This window comes from Opisthocomus hoazin, chromosome 3 (genome assembly GCF_030867145.1).
Source record: "Opisthocomus hoazin isolate bOpiHoa1 chromosome 3, bOpiHoa1.hap1, whole genome shotgun sequence".
Classification (NCBI taxonomy): domain Eukaryota; kingdom Metazoa; phylum Chordata; class Aves; order Opisthocomiformes; family Opisthocomidae; genus Opisthocomus; species Opisthocomus hoazin.
The window spans coordinates 39,696,314-39,707,996 of NC_134416.1; the positions used below are offsets into that span (position 1 = coordinate 39,696,314).

Here is an 11,683-nt window from a genome sequence, read left to right on the forward strand (position 1 = left end):
GCAAGGTGTCTGGAAGAGAGGGGTGAGGCATTGTTGGAGAGCTGCTCTGTCCTGTGTTAGACTCTCATCCAAACTATCTGCAACATTTTTTCTAAAGATGAGTTGTTTGACAGTAAGGTATGACTTCAAAAAAACCCAGGCCCATAATAACATGCATTACTGAGATCAATTCCAAACTGAAAAGCCCAGCATACTGTCCTATTCCAGGCAGCGAAAAACTGGAAGTGCTGGCAGCTATAGGTCATTGGATACAAAAAAAACCCCAGTGAACAGTTCAAATAGCTACTAGATTCAACACGCTGATACTCCGTATGTCTGCGTCTCTCTTCCACTGTCACGGTAGCACTGGTGTCACAGTTCAGTATACAGCTGTATTAGTGCAGCAAATGTAGAAGGGTTGAATCACTGTCCTCATTGTTTGCACTGTCTCTGACTGAAGGGCAAATATTCTTGTGGCAGACTAAAAAGTTGCTCTGCGTTGGATTTTGCACTGGAGCTCCTGAGGTGTGTGCATTCACTGCATTAGTAATCTCCAACAGAGGAATGAAGCAGACAGGTCACAGCAGTAGCATTACTCATCCCAAATGGAGCTTCTGGTGTTCATGTCAATGACCTCAGTAAATAGTGCAGAGTATGTAGGAAACAGCGTTATTCATAGCAACCTTGAACCAGTACCCGGAGAACCAACAGAAAGTCAGCAGTGTGGTAGGTACACTCCTGAGTATGACTGCAGAGCTCGCTCACCACACAGGGATGCATTCAAGCTCCTCAGCACGTGACTCTCGCCAATAGCCCTGCATGTTTCTGACAACAGTAAAGGGCTCTTATATGGCACACAAAAGGAACAATAAAAATAGCACACATGGTCTTCTCACACTGCTCGCACCGTCCAGCTGCCAGAAAGAGCAGTGAATTCTCCAAGCATACATACCAGGTAGACAGAGTTCCTCAAAATGTACAAGGTCAGGGTCTGGTTGCATAATGTAACGTGTCCAAGACAGCACGGACCTCAGTTCTAGATAGCCATGCCCTTCTTTTACTCGGTTTTTCCAGCCCATGCTGGCAAGTATTCTCCACTCTCCAGAAGTCACAGGATTTGATAGACTTCTTTTTTATGTTAAAGGTACCCATGGTACCCAAGACCAAAACAAGTATCTGTAAATCAGATCTATTTCTTGTGCCCAGCGACAGGACAAGGGGCAATGGGCACAAACTGAAGCACAGGAAGTTCCGCCTGAACATGAGGAAGAACTTCTTCCCTCTGAGGGTGACGGAGCACTGGAACAGGCTGCCCAGGGAGGTGGTGGAGTCTCCTTCTCTGGAGATATTCAAGACCCGTCTGGACAAGGTCCTGTGCAGCCTGCTGTAGGTGACCCTGCTTCGGCAGGAGGGTTGGACTAGATGACCCACAGAGGTCCTTTCCAATCCCTACCATTCTGTGATTCTGAGATATGGTTATACTGCACCCCAAACCTTTCACAAGATCCTGAGGTGAAAATAGGTGCAAAATATGTGGAGAAGAAAAGTCTTCAGAGCAATTTAGTGAAAGCAAAAATTGAACGTGAGCTGCATAAGATAGACAAGACCTAGAAAAGGGATGTACCTGTTTCATCACATCTTTGTGTCTGCTCATCTTTCTATGTTGAACTATTTGTTATTTCTTTAAGAAGCCTGGTGTTCCCTGACCATGCATCCCTCAAAGTCCCTTCATTTCACCCTTCCTAACTTCAGAGGATCCATGCTTTAGAGGAATTCTCCACACCAAACAGAAGAAAACCAAAAAACTAACTCAGCGGCCTTCTGTGCTTAAGGAGTTGAGCTGCAGAGCAGAAGAGCACAGGATGCCTTCCTCTGTGAGCCTCTATACCAGCAAGGGACGGAAGATTCCAGTGAGATAAGAAATGCCAACCCGATACCGATACAGAGATAAAAGAAACTACTGGAATGCCTGGCAGATAAACTTGGGTTAACTTCAGAACATTTTTATTGGTCTAACTACAGCAATAATCCCCCTAAATCCTACACAATGGTGGCCAAGCAGATAGTGTTACAATTTCAGTTCATAAATTGGCTCTAGATGTAAAATAGACCACAGCAAGGTAAATTTACATGTGCTTTAGTAGGGACACATTCAGGAATTGAGATATTACAGTTATTCTCTTCAATAAAATAGTGGGGAATGACACCAAGGGAATCTTTGCTAAAAATCACTACAAAGGTTGGCTTAATGCATACTTCTTTACTGTTACCAAGTTACCAAAACCCAAATATTATTCTTAAATCTACAATTGTTAGTATTTTTGCAGCCCTTGGAAAAAGCGATAGTTAAAAGGTGTCCTGTGCTGATTATTTACAGCATGTTGAGTTTATTATTGCACTACTGTTCTCTAATTCATGACCGGCATGCCTTGGCGCAGCCAAGTCAGTGGCAGATAGCTAAATCCAGAAACATGGATACTGACTCTCACAACTCTGTCTGTTTTCCACTTTTTTGTCCAACCTCACGCCCCTGTAAGATCATCCGTTATTCCTCACTACACCTTTAGTGCTTGCAGGCACCCACAACACCTCTGACCTCTGAAAGCTTTATCCACCCCACAGGCTTTCGAGACATTCCTTCAAGTAACAAGAGTGGGTGATTTTAATACATTTTCCTGTAATCGATGTTATTTAGAAAAAAAAGGCTACGCATTTGGCCTGTTGCATAACCCAGCACTGAAACGGATGGCACTTTGGATGAGTACAGTGCTCCATTTCTACAGTCAGTACCTCAATTACATTTAATCTGAAATGAGCATCCTACTCTCTTCAAGTGAATTGCAGTTCCTGCTGTTCAAATGAAAGACCTGCTTCATGCTTTCTTCTGTGGAAAGTATAGGAGACACCTTAAAGAGCTGCATAGGAATTACATCACAGCTGTTCAAATACAGACAGTGTTTATCCATGGCATTGCTCATCTGTGGGCCAACCAAGAAACTCAAGATGATATCAAGTCTCTCCAGCTTAAGCTCCTTAGCAATCCTTGTAAATCAAGTGGGTAAGCTCCATCCCTACATGTGCAACTGAAAGAGGCAAGTGCCTTTGAAGGTTTCCAAGAGGAAATCCTGCCTGCCTAACCGCAATGCCTGGAGGCCTTCAGAGGGACTCTTTTCATTGATCAGAGAGAAAACATGCTTTTAAGTAGGTGCTGCATAAGTATTTAAGACTCAGGGCCACCTCAAATGCCGTGGCTATGCAAACTGGATCCCACACTCAGAATCTGGGTGGTCAAACTGGGACAGTTGTGGTGAATAGAGTTAAATCCAGTTGGTGTCCGGTCATGAGTGGTGTCCCCCAGGGCTCAGTTTTGGGTCTGGTCTTGTTTAATATTTGGAGGAGGGGATTGAGTGCTCCCTCAGTAAGTTTGCAGATGACACCAAGTTGGGCGGGACTGTTGATCTGCTCGAGAGTAGGAAACCTCTGCAGAGGGATCTGGACAGGCTGGATTGACGGGCCGAGGCCCACTGTGTGAGGTTCAACAAGGCCAAGTGCTGGGTCCTGCACTTGGGTCACAACAACCCCATGCAATGCTACAGGCTTGGGAAAGAGTGGCTGGAGAGCTGCCCCAGCGGAAAAGGACCTGGGGGTGCTGGTTGACAGCCGGCTGAACATGAGCCAGCAGTGTGCCCAGGTGGCCAAGAAGGCCAATGGCACCCTGGCTTGTATCAGGAATAGTGTGTCCAGCAGGAGTAGGGAGGTGATCGTGCCCCTGTACTCGGCACTGGTGAGACCACACCTCAAATACTGCATTCAGTTTTGGGCCCCTCACTACAAAAAAGACATTGACTTTCTGGAGAGTGTCCAAAGAAGAGCAACGAGGCTGGTGAGGGGTCTGGAGAGCAAGACTTACGAGGAGTAGCTGAGGGAGATTGGGTTGTTCAGTCTGGAGAAGTGGAGGCTGAGGGGGGATCTTATCGCCCTTTACAACTACCTGATATGAGGTTGTAGCGAGGCAGGTGTTGGTCTCTTCTCCCAACTAACTAGCGACAGGATGAGAGGCAATGGCCTCAAGTTGCATCAGGAGAGGTTTAGATTGGATATTAGGAAAAATTTTATTACTGAGAAAGCGGTCAAACATTGGAATAGACTGCCCAGGGAAGTGGTCGAGTCCCCATCCCTGGAGGTGTTTAAAAAACGTGTAGATGTGGCACTTCAGGACATGGTTTAGCAGGCATGGTGGTGTTGGGTTAATGGTTGGACTTGATGATCTTAGAGGTCTTTTCCAACCTTTATGATTCTATGATTCTATGATTTCATTCACCTTATTAAAGCAGTAGTTCACCAGTCACCTGTGTTTCTTTCCTCTTATCTACCCACATTTCTTACTAGCTTCTCTCCAAACTAACAAATCTGTTGATTTAAAAATTCAGAAGCAGTAAGTGGGGCCTTTCCTTATGCTCAGTGACACTGCAGCAATCCTCTCCATAAAAATGGGTACATTTTCATTAAAAGTGCGCACATTCGGCCTTCTGCTCATAGCAACACTGGCACAATCACGTCTGTTATGGCACCTTCTCCTGTAGACACACAGAGTGCCCTGGTTCACGGGCTGAGGTGTCACCATGTAGCTCAGTGATCTTACAGCTCACATGGCCCTAAAGGGGTGGCCGTTGTTTTCCCTCTCATTCCAAGACACCAGCTCCAACCTCTTCCCTCGCACCATGTGGAGCTTCTATCCACTTGCTGAACACGGGAGTTATCAGACAAATGAGCAGAAATTTCAGAGGGAGCTGATCATAGCAAACCTCAGGACAAAAAAGGTGATTTTTTTTTAATTCCCGGGTGTAGCATGCATAAACCCACCTTATTCACAAAGTCTGCATGCATTTACATAGTGAGATTTGGGATTTCTGTTACTTTCCTTCGTGTTTCTGTAGCTGCATGTGAGTCAGCTTCCTCAGCAACTGGGAGGATTAGGTTTGAAAAAGACAGAAAGGAGAAAGGACAGATCTGAACTTCTCACGTTATATCTATCTTGCCTCTAACACTTGAAGCTTTGCAAAGACGGCCAAATATTACTAGACTTCTGATAAAAGAAAGGAGAGCTGGCAGTTCTGCAGACATTTACGGGCTTGGTAACACATTTTTCTGTTTTTAAGTGAAAACAGACAAGACAGTGTACATGCTAGAATAACAAACATCTTGGCACATTGCAATTACAATACTGGAACAGACCACTGTTCGGTTTTTATGGATGCTTTTGAGAAAAACAATCCCTATGTATAGCTCCCCGTTACATTTATCCTCCAGAACTCTAGTGCCAAAGGCTTCCCCATCTTCTCTGTGGGCTTTCCAATCAGAGTTCACCTCCTGTGAAGCACCACAGTAATACAGCTGCTGTGGAGAAGTTCTTCTCCTTGCTAAGATGGGTTAGAGTCACATCAAAGAGAAATGGCAACATGCAGTGCCATAATGGCACTCAGAGAGCATCAGGAGACTTTTTGTTTAGAACATAAAATTGTTTACTTCCAGTGTTTTGCTTCCATTTAGAAACGCCATAAAATATTCTGTGGATAACCTAGCATTGATCTACATAACAGTCTGGATTTCCATAGACAGTACCATGTCTAGAAATCTTCCAGAATATAACAGTGGTAGAGTGACACTAGCCTGTGATAAAATTGGTGAAAAGGAGTATTTTTTGTTTGGAATTCCAGCAATAATACCAACTTTGTAGGGAGCTATAAAAACTACAACGTCAAATTATGGTCAATTGTAAGTTAATTTTTGCTGTAAAATAAATTGAAATAAAATTTTAGAAAGTCATGATAAAATCTTGGGTGAAAAGGTGAACTATTAAAAAAATGTTTCACTGTAACCAAATCAGTGATGGTTCAGGCTGGGAAAGCTCAGAGCTCCAGGATTAACAGAGCACACGCAGTAACAAAGGCTTACCAAACCTTTTAAGCAGATTCTGAAAGTGGGAATTAAAGTTCTGGGAATCACTGATACCAAATCTGCTGTGTGCACTGCATAAACCAGAAGATGAAACAAGTATTAGTTTTCTCAGAAAATGAAAGTCTTAAGACACCAAAAATTTAAAAGTAATTACTCTCACTTGTTAATAGCTTCTGAGCATAAGCAAGGAAGACTAAAGCAAAGATCTTGCAGGGGCTCTCAAAAGGAGTCTACTAATAGAACTGAAATATGCTAAAAAAATTTGGTAAAAAGTGTCTGGTTTGGCATACTACTGTGTTGCGTTGTGAAGTGACACTGGGGAAGGCCTTGAGTCTTTCCACTTTTGGGTGCCCTCTACAAGCACGTGACAGTGTTGAATGTGCCCTGCATGGTAAGAACAACAGTACAGTTACTGTGCTCTGATCATATGGAAAAGGTGAATTAGTGTTCGAGCAAGAAAAGTGAAAGACAAAAAAAAAGAGGGGGGTGGGGAGGGGAGGGGAGGGGAGAATGTTGTGTTGCTGGCCCAGCTGGGAAGGCAGAGTGATGATTTAGGATTTGTTAAAAGAAGAAGCAGGCTGACATGCTGCCACTACTGGGGCACAGCAAAGGGTATTGTACCACCTCCCGTTCCCTTCTCCTGCTGCTTTCCACACATGTAACTGCTCAGGGACAAGGTCCACAGGTAACAGCAATGCAGGGACAGCCGCAGCTCAATGGAATATTCACTAGGTACATACACCCCCAGCCCCTCTGCTCCATCTGTAGCCCCCTTACAGCAGCTCTACCTGCGATGGAGGCGTTAGGAAAATCTCGTGTGACAAAGACAACTGCTGGGTGACATGTGTGCCATGTAGCTCTCGTGTGAGCTATGCTGTTCTGTGCCTTCTAATTTAGTATCCTCAAAATCTAAAATAGCAGCTAAAATTTGAACAGCATGCCGAAAACACAGTCTTGATCCCATTATCAGTGTGGTGGATGGGATTACAATGAGGGTGGTAATGGCGGAAATTTTTTAGGAGAGATCTAGTATCAACAGCAGGAGTGGCCACTAATTGGATTCTTTCTGTGTCACCGCAGAGTTGTCACGGGACCCTCGTTCTCTGTTGAACACTGCAGCTCTCAAAGCACTCAGAAAGGAGCTTTCTCAATTGTTATCACATCAGTCTGCCTTCCCACTCAAACACAAATCCCCCAAAGCCTTTTCTAAAGCTAAGGAAATCATGGAACCCATGACTCCCATGACATCTGCAACAAGTGTCCAGCCTTGCCTGGGTAAGAAAGAGTCCTACCATTACACCAGGCTCGAACTCCTGATCCTGCATGAACAAACATGTAACATCGAGTGCCGTAAGTTAAACAAAGCTAGATAATAAACTGCAAACTGTCAAAATAGTCTGCAATAAAGTGATCTAGTCAGAACAGAATTTGCAAATCTTTCAAAATATTTTTTTTCCATAGCTGTCTAACTTCCACTGAGTGTGGGTTTTATAATGGCTTCCACATTTGGAAACACTGTCCCGAGCATCACAACATTTTTAATAAACTGTTTTTATCAGTTCCTGTCTGGAATGGGAGCTGTTACTATAATTTTCACACTGATACTTGCCATCTCTAGGAGACTTCTGGATTCCTACGTGCATTTTCTTCCCTAATGACCTCTCATTTAGCCTGTTTTTTGAAGATGTATTCACATGCCATTTGGAAATTCACCAAGGGGTTTTTTTGCAATGTGAAATTACACCAATCATAATTAATTTTTTTTCCCTCTGAAATGGAGACAAAAATCAATGAAAGGCCAAGGAGACATGCCAAGCAGCAGAAACTGAAGTTGCATATTATGATGGAACAAGTTCACCCACCTTAATTATAAAGTGCTAAGAAGAGAAAGCCCCTACAATCTATAAACCGACACATAATTAAGACAATACAGGGCAGAACACATTCTAGCTGGAAAACATTTTCCTGGGCTTTGTCTCACTGCTTGGAGCAGAGAGGAAAAGAAAAAAAAAGGTGACACTTGGAAAACAACTCTATGAAGACAATCAGTATACCACCCAGTCTTCACCAGCTGCAGGAAAAATGAACCCACCAGCTTTTGTGCAGCGCAGATCCCCTCACATCACAAACACAGTTGATAGTACAGACATGCCTGGTATGTTCAGCATTCCATATCAAGCAAAGATGAATTAGCCGCAACAAAAATGTATTACAGCTTTCATGCGGCAGTTTATGGATCTTTTTGTACCTCTGGAATTTGTCACCTTGAGGGTATCGTGGATCTACTGAGGTTTGTACTGGTCTCAGGTCTTTTCCTCAGATTATATTTATCTCACTGTGAGGAACATCTTTGTGAGTTCTGAACACTTTTACAGCTGCTAGGATGCTAATGGGAACTTCATGTGTGTACCCAGTACAAGTGCTCTCAGGGAAAAAAAAGCCAATGTCAAAGGAAGGTATGTAGAAGTCACCATAAATATGTCTTTGAATGTTTACCATCTGGAACCGTAGATTACATTTTGACAAGAAGCTGGACTGCCCCGTGGGCATTGTCTTTTAAACAGCCCCATCATTATAAAGGAAGGAAAAACATGATTTGCTGTTCCTAGTTTCTCAGCAAGATTTTCTGGCAGTGCTAGAGAAACTTGGGTTTTTTTCCTAGTAAAACAATAACAAGCTGGGCATGTGTAGTTAGCTATGCAGTTTCTTGGAAAATGTGTTTTCTTACAGATCATCTGATCTGTGATCTGACGATACCCACAGAGAGGGCTGCGTTTCAGTCAGGCTGTGACAGCAGCGGGCTGTGCAGCTCACAGTGCTGCACCTCAGCTTTGCTGGAGGACTAAGCCTCTGCGCACGGAAGCTGGTGTATTGGGCTGCTCACGGGCAGACTGGGAAGAGTGAATAGGATAAGTCCAATATACAAGACATACAAGGTTTTAATATAGGGTCGTGGTGAGGGTTTCCTTTGGTTTTGTTTTTCTTTTTTTAAGCTTGTAAAAGTTTCCACTACTTTTTACAATAAGAAAAAATGGACTGAGAGAAAAATCAAAGCAGTCAAATTTATTCACATATGTCCCAGTCTGGTCATGCCATCATACGGGAGATTTAGTTAATTCTCTGTTTGAAATTGCTGTGGGTTACTGCTGAGGACACATTCTTAGTGAAGACTACGTTTGAAAACACAAGCTGAGAACAACCTGTAAAGAAGCCAAATAGGCTCCTCAAAAAAAAAGAAAAGTTAACAAAAAAAGTTGGTTTGAGGTAATAAGTGCAACCTGAAACAGGGTTTTATGGGCATCATTACACAGCTGAATGCCAAAATCACAAAGCACCAGCTATAAATCCCCTTGCTCAGCCTACTAAACAGATCTTATTTCAGAACACATTATATACAGTATTATTAATAGAATATCTCACCTGTAAATGGTGAGGACAGTGTTAGATTTCTTTCACAAGTAGGAGGCCAATAATTCATAAGCACCACAGGTATGTAAGAGCTAGTGTGAAGATCTGTTATAGTGCGAAAGAAACAAATCATTTTGTTACTCTGCACAGGAAGACAGTATATATATACAGTAAACCTTTTATTTAAAAAGAAAAAGGAAAATAACCCATCCTCTAGTTTCTCCATCTAGATCATTTAGAGTAAAACAATGAGAACATCCTAACTCTCTGATAAGGTAACTTACTGTAATTAGTGATAACATTTCTGACTTCTTAGTTTGCTGGGCTTCCCACACTCCAGACGTCAATGAACTTAACAGCAGAATTAAATGAATATGATAGGAGAGTACTTCCCTAACTAATTTCTAATTACATTTCTGCCTCTCTTCCTTCCTAAACATAAATTTTTGCTCACTTTTAATTAACACTTCAGATCGCTAGGTTAGAATCTATAAACGCGGTGAGATTTTAATGATCCGTTATAGTGATGCTACTCAGTTTTCAATGACTTGTAAAACTTTCACAAACAGATCTGAAAATGAATTACATCCATCTGCTCTGCTGCAGCTGCAAGAGCAGCGCTGCTTTGCAGGCTGCTTTTCCCCACTTTCCCGATTCTCTCTTCTCTCCAAGCCCACGTGTAAGCCAAACCGTCTCGACACCGGTCATCAGGAGCCCGGCCGGGTCGCCGTGAAGGACCCTTCCAACTTCACCGACGTCTCACACGCACTTTCCAAACGCCCCGCCGTGCCTCCCGTTCGAGCCCCAGCCCGGCTGCGCGCTGCCCCACAGCATCCTCCTCACACCCGGGGACGCGCTCTGCCGCCGCGTCCCCCCCACCCCGCCCCGACCCCGCAGTTCCCGCGGCGCGGCTGAGGCGCGCGGGCATCTCCCCCCGCAGGAACCGCAGCAGACCCCGCGCGGGCGGTGCGGGAGAGGAGCGGGGCGGAGAGCGGTGCCGGCGGGAGCGGAGGCACCCGCGGGGCTCCGGCAGAGCCTTGCCGAGCTGCGCGACCCCAGCCGCGATCGGAGCGTGGGCTGGGCGGAGGCAGCCAAGCATCAGGCTGCGCTCGCTGTTATCTGTCAGCCGTGCGACGGCAGCGCTGGTCAGGCTGCGGCAACTGGCTTTGACAAGTGTGCCGTGCTAGCGTTCCGCTGAAAACCGTGAAGGAAAAAAAGAAGAGAGGCATGAGGTGCCTTTTACTTTACCTGAACAAAGTGTGGGGTTTGATTTTTCCCTTTGAGCTGCTGGAAAGGATTCTTCCCTCTTCTCCCCCAAAGCTAGGTAGCTCTTCTTTCCCTTGCGGCTCGCACTTGGGGAAGACCACACAGCTCCGGCAAGGCTGCCTCCCTCCCCTAATCCCCACTCGAGTGTGATGACACACACTAACCCCAACCATCTGTTGAAACACGTCCTCAAGCACTCGGCACAGTGGTGTGTCAAGACGGGCTGCCCAATCCAATCGCTGGGGCTGGGTGGCTCTTAAGGAGCTGGAGGCAGAGACAAGGGCAGAAACTATAGGGCTGGGAACTCTTTAGCAAAGTAACCTGAGATTTTGAGCAAGGGCTGCTATTGAACAAAAAAAAAAAAAGTGCAGAAGGGGGAGGTACTAGCGGGAAGGTAGAGGGAGTGGATTAGCCTGGTGGCCAGTTGTGTTACTTCTCACAACTCCTTGTATTCCCAAGGGACCGCGGGGACCCCCTCGCAGCGGGACGCACAGAAGCACAAGGGCAACACAAAAATCTTTTTTTTTTTCTTTTTTCTTTTTTCTTTTTTTTTTTTTTTTTTTTTTATTGACCGGTCTATTGAGAGCAATCTCCTCCGAGAGTCGTTTTTCGAAACGAGAGAAAAGATGCGGTTTGAGATGCTGAGAAGGCGGGGACCGTTCGCACGGCGATGTCACATTTGCACCCCGAAACCCCAAACTCCTTACCATGCCGGGATCATCCCATGGCTGCCTCCAGCCTTCCTGGGGGAACCGGGAAGAGAGGCAGGAGGAAAACCCGGGGTGCGGGGGTGGGGGGGGGTGGGGGGTGTGCAAAGGGCAAATATTTCTACTTCTGCACAGAAACCTGCAAGTCCTTCCCACCAGCCCCCGTTTCTCCGGGCTCGGTGGGAATGCCCGGGCAATTCCCACCGAGCCCGGGGAAGCTCTCCTTACCCGCAACGTTGCTGTGACAGCTCCGGCCACCGCGCCGCGCCCCGACCCCGCACCGGGCTCGGCACCGGGTCCCCGCATCGCCCCCACTCCCGCCCCGGGTAACGGTGCCGGCAGCTTCCCCCTTCCCCACCGCTTCC

General features: G+C 45.5%; 1 protein-coding gene across 2 annotated transcripts in view; it reads right to left on the minus strand.

Annotated features, from left to right (window-relative positions):
* SULF1 (sulfatase 1) overlaps positions 1-10,721 on the minus strand; it is a 126,548-nt gene extending 115,827 nt beyond the window's left edge. Inside the window, exons 1-2 of one of the 2 annotated variants that reach the window (XM_075416025.1) lie at positions 10,594-10,721; positions 9,358-9,450 (exon numbers count right to left, since the gene is read on the minus strand). The gene's annotated coding sequence lies outside the window, so the exon portion shown is untranslated. The remainder of the gene's footprint in view (positions 1-9,357; positions 9,451-10,593) is intronic. The other variant, XM_075416027.1, reaches the window with a different exon arrangement.
* Positions 10,722-11,683: the final 962 nt, after the last annotated feature.